The following is a 5,741-nucleotide window of genomic DNA, read 5'->3' as shown; positions in this document are numbered from 1 at the left end:
CAAACCTACTTCTCTAATAACCAAAAACAATTTAACGATTCAAAGCATTAAAAAAAAAAACTAAGCTTAATCGAAATAATTTAAATTTCTTGCAAACTATGCCCGTCTACCCCGCAACTACCATTCACGTCCATAAACACCATCTTTCAAGCCCACAAGTCAAGAAATGGTTATCTAGAAATATGTCGTACATACAAAAACATTAGAACAACATACGAAACAAAAGGTAGCAACGGGGACCTACTAAAAGCCATTTGACAAGCCAAGGGCCCAAAAACGCACGAATGATTATAAATAGATGTATGTATTTCGATCAGACATTTCGTCAATCACACGAAAGGTATCGACTAAACGGAAACTTCATATTTATTAGACACAAAATCATATCAAAACCAATGAGCGAGGTTCGACTTTGGAGTGGAAGCAACTGGTTATATACTCAGTGTGAACAAAATAATAGAAAGTATTGGACACAAAGAATACCAAATAGTAGCATATCGCCTGGGCATTTTATCAAGTATATGGTGTGCACTAAAGAAATAAGAGATTTTTGCCTCGACGGAGACTCAAACTAGAGCCTAGGTTTCTAATCGAACATGCCAGCACACATAGAAACATCCATGAAAGATCAGCAAGGCTGGAGCTCATGCAAATCGATCGTTCATGAGCTTCGGCCCAACACCTCCCAAACGGGGCACCTATGATTCGAAAGGCTTACCTAGTTCGGGCGACAAGCAACGGGCGGACCTTGGGTGACGGTGATGCTCTCTCGATCTCACTCTCGGATCGAAGGGTGAGCCGGGGGGATAGAGTGAGATTGAGAGAGCATCACCCAAAGGGATAAAGTGAGATCAAGAGAGCATCGTCGTCACCCGAGGTTCGCCCGTTGCTCGCCGCCCAAACCAGGTAAGCCTTCCGAACGTAAGTGCCTCGTTTGGGAGGTGTCGGGCCGGAGCTCATGAACGACCGGTTCGCGTGAGCTCCGGCTCTACTAATCTTTCATGGATGTTTTTGTGTGCTGACATGTTCGGTTAGAAACCTAGGCTCGCGTTTGAGTCTAGCCAAGGCAAAATCTCTTGTTTCTTTAGTGCACGCCATATGCTTTGATAAAATGCCCAAGCGAGATGCTACTATTTGGTCTTCTTTGTGTCCGATGTTTGCTATTATTTTGTTCACACTAAGTATAACCAGTTGCTTTCGCATCAAAGTTGAACCTTGCTCGTTGGTTTTAGTATGATTTCATGTCTTTAATAGATATGAAGCTTCCGTTTAGCCGATGCCCTTTGTATGTTTGACGAAATGTCTTATCAAAATACATACATCTATTCTTAATCCTCCATGCATTTTTGGGCCATTGGCTTGTCAAATGAGTTTTAGTAGGTCCCCACTACTAACCTCCGTTTCATATGGTTCTTGTTCCAATATTTTCATATGTGCGACATATTTTTAAATAACTATTTCTTGACTTGTGAACTTGAAAAATGGTGTTTATGGACGTGAATGGTAGTTACAGGGTAGACAGGTAAAGTTTGCAAGAAACTTAAATTATTTCGATGAAGCTTAATTTTTTTTAATGCTTTGAATCGTTAAATTTTTTTTTATTATTAGAGAAGTAAGTTTGTTGTATTCTAGCCTTCTGGGGACCTTCGATCTCGTTGAAAGAGGGGTGAGAGGATGAAGATAATGCTGAGTTGGAGGAGTGTCATGGGAAAAAGGACAAAGTGAGAAAAAGAAAAAGAAATAATAATAAATGCAGCAAAAGCGAGAAACAGAGAAATAGAAAACAAAAGTTGGCTTTGGGAAGGAAGGGTGCAGAGAAGAGGTGTAGTGGGAAAGACGAAACAAGAAAAAAGACAAAAAATTAATTAAAATATTAATATTAATATAAAAACGAAAATAAAACAAAAATAAACCTTAATCCGGGTTTGGGTTAGGTTAACAGGTTGGAACGGGTTTACCGGACTAAACCCTTTTTTTTTAATAATAATATTAAATATTAAAAATTCAAAAAATTTCAAAAAAAAATCAAAAATTTCGAAAAATAATAAAAATTCAAAAAGTTTTCCGAAAATTCAAAAACTCAAAAACATTAAAAAAATTCAACATTTTTCCTAAAAAATTAATTAAAAAATTAAAAAATTGCAAATATCCTTTTTTTTTGGGAAATTTCGAAAATTCCTTTTAAAAAATTAGAAAAATATAAAAAAATTAATTTCCTCAAAAAGGTTGAAATTAATCTTTGGAGTAATTTTCTCCTAAAAATAGGAAACCTTTCAATTTGGAATTATGTTTAAATTTGATTAAGCCTTTAAGGCTTTACCTTAAGATTTCAATTGTCCTTAGGGACAAATGCCTTTGAATGCACAAATATTGATATGTTGATTTTGGCTTCTCTTTATTCTAGTTAGGATTAGTATTTATCTTTTATTTGATGTTAATTTTTTGCTCTTTTATGCAATTTATTTAATCGATTTCCTTAGTTGCTAATTGTTATTTTAATGATTGTGCATATGTATGATTACCTCACATATTAGTGGATAGGTATAAAATCAATCAAAGTTGCCTAATCAAAACATCATTCTTTTTAAATGAACAAGATTAGGTACCAAAAAGATATTAATTGGTCAATTAGTGTAATCAAGTCTTCGACCCTAAATTCTCTGGTTGCGTATAAAGTGTTGCATATTTCCATACCTCACTTGGTTTCTAGTTGACCTCGATAAGCTAGTAGCGACTCATTTTTGCGAAATTCTTAATAATGACCCAATGTCACGTGAAGTATTATGGGCTTGGGAGAACCTGCGCCTGATCATGGGCCTTAGGTCTGTCATTTAGGCAATACCCTTAAACCTATTCCCTTCCTCCGAGAAGTAAGTCACGACACCGCTAATATATGAGGTGATCATGTGAGTATAATCAAGGGCATTTGTCCCTAAGGACAATTGAATAAAGGGAAAAATTACATTGGAGAGCAAAAATTTAACACTAAGGAAGAGGTAAAATATTAATCTTAACTAGACTAAAGGAAAGTCAAAATCAATATACCAATATTGCACAATCAAGAGCATTTGTTCCTAAGGACAATTGAAAGCCTAAGGTAAAATCCTAAAGGTCTAGTCAAACTTGGGCATAATTCTAAATTGAAAAGCTTCCTATTTTTAGGAAAAAAATTACTCCAAATATTAATTTTAACATTTTCGAGGAAATTCAAAAAAAAAAATTATAATTTTTTTATTTTTGTAAATGAATTTTCGAATTTTCCAAAAATTGGATTTTTGCAATTTTTAATTTTAAAAAATGTCGAATTTTTTTATTTTATTTTGAGTTTTTGAATTTTCGCAATATTTTTTTGAATTTTTATTATTTTTCGAAATTTTTGAAATTTTTTGATTTTTTACTATACTTTTAATATTTAATATTATTATATTCGAAAAGGATTCGGACCGGGTAGGACCGATCCGAGCCCAAATCAGACCCACGTCGGATAAAAAAAAATTAGTGTTTTAAAAAAAATTCTTTTTTCCTCTTTTTGTCTTATTCCTGTTTTGTCTTTTTCTGCTGCTCCATCTTCACCGAAGGACTTCCTTTCTTCCTTTCGCATTCTCCATAGGCCCGAAGCCATTCTTGTTTTGCTATTTCTCCATTTTTCACTTTTTCTGCATTATTTCTTCTTCTTCTTCTTCTTCTTCTTTTTCTCTACGCCGGTCTTCTTCCTTCTTCCTCGACGACTCCCCTCTCCTCACCGAACACTCACCCGCAGCTCTCTTGCCCGAACCAGCGCCACCGCTACGACGAGCCCCTCACCGGCCTTTGAGGCGTCGGAGCCACTGTCCGGCGTCGGTCGTTCGGTCCGACCGACACCGGTAGCCGCTCACCACTAGCTGGCTAGCGGTTTCTAGTATTGCCGAAACAAGAACACAAAGCAAAAATGTGCACCGGAGGCCTCGGTGCATGACATACAATGGCTATGGAAACAAAATGTAAAAGCGACGAGGGCCGGAGCACGTGTGAGCCGAACGGCCACGAGACCCGGCCCAGCAAGCCTGAAACAAACGCGAGGAGAGCCGAGATTACCTGTTCAGCTTGAGGACGTCGCTGGGAAGGTTGTCGAATGGGTCCTCGCGTGGCTGAGGCGTTGGCCGAGGCTCCCACTCTCTATGTCTCTCAGTCGCTTGGATCTGTCGCTTCCTGCTTCCCCGGTCTCTAGCTCCAGGAACTCCTCCTCCTGCGCCACGAAGAACTCCAGGTCGTAGCCCTCCAGCTTCTTCTCGTCGCTCCCGAACGGCCGCGTCCTTGGGCAGCTCCCCCCATCGGTCCAGTCCCCGTGCTCGAAGGTGCTGGCGAGAACGTCCTCAGGAACGTAGTGCCGCCGCCGTTGCTGCCGCGGGTCCGCCGAAGGCGCCAAAGGGAGCAGCGGCGCTCGGAACCTCGCGAGAGCCAGAGCGAGGCTGTGGCTGTGGATGTGGTCGGCGTAGTGTGGTGGAGTGTGGCTGAGTCGCTAGATAAGGCTCTCTTGTTCTCGGCCCTCTAAACTCTCTCTACTTCCCGATCTCTCCTCCTGCTAGCTCTCCATCCTCTTTCTCCTTTTTCCTCCCTTCCTCCCTCGGTTGTCTTCCTCTTGGTCCTCTGTCCTGGGTTCTGTTCTGTCGCTGCGGTGCCGTCTCCTTCCCGGTTTCCTGCTCTGCCTGCTCTGCTCCTGTTCCTGCTCTCCTGTGCTCCTGTCTTTTCTCTTCTTTTGCAGGTCTGCGCGCGAAGACAGGAGGAGGAAGGAAAAAGCTGGGGCACGGGCCCGGCTGAAGGAAGAGGAGGCTGGGCCGCGCGGGGGCAGGAAAGAGAGGCGGGCCGGGCCAAGGCCAGATCCGGCCCGACCCGACCCCCTAAGCGTTTTTCTCTTCTTCTTTTTTTTGTTTTTCTTTTTGGTTGTTTTGTTGTTTTTTTTTTGTTTAAAAAAAAAAAATAGGTGTCAACACTTGTGACCTGCAATGCTTGACAAACACAAAATTATCGTGCTTAATTGAAGCTTGCCACTTAGCGGCAACCTCGATCTGAGGCTGTGCTGCCATGGAGTTGGACAACCTCGATTTAAGGATGTGCTGGCTCGGCGACCTCCGATTGAGGTCATGGATGCCGTGACGATCTTGAATTTGACAGAGTCCCTACTGTTCTCGGCACAGAGAGAGAGAGAGAGAGATAGGCACCAAAGACGAATCACTAAAGGAGAAGTGAGGAAATGGACACACAAAATATGATGATGGCAACGCATGACGAGGGAAGGGATAGGGACGGGAGTGGAGATCGGCACGGCACTGGGCCGCGATGACTAGCGGCGGTGACAAATAAGTGTGGCTGATGTTGAGTTTGGTTGGGGCTATTGTGTGGTGGTGAACTTAGAATGTGGGTAGGGGCATCTTTGGAAGGAAAATGATGCTTTTGTAAATAAAGACATAATAGTAACTGGTGGCAGGGTGCGAAGTGGTGCTTAGGGTAAAATCTCAAGGTATAAAGATGTACATACTTTGAACTCTTTTTGTATTCAATTTAATGTAGGTTATTCTACGACTATCATTTGATCAATGTATTGTTAAATGACGTGATAGATCTTTTATTGATTCTGAATATAATCTACTTATTAAAAAAGCCCGCTTAGGCTTTTTGACATTATTTAATAAACTAATTTTCTTGCACTTCATATTCTTCGCCATATTTCCTTTTTATTCATGCAAGAATCCAATTTTACTAAA

The sequence above is a fragment of the Eucalyptus grandis genome, chromosome 5, assembly GCF_016545825.1.
Source record: "Eucalyptus grandis isolate ANBG69807.140 chromosome 5, ASM1654582v1, whole genome shotgun sequence".
NCBI classification, from domain to species: Eukaryota; Viridiplantae; Streptophyta; class Magnoliopsida; order Myrtales; family Myrtaceae; genus Eucalyptus; species Eucalyptus grandis.
Note: the sequence above shows the minus strand (reverse complement) of the source record.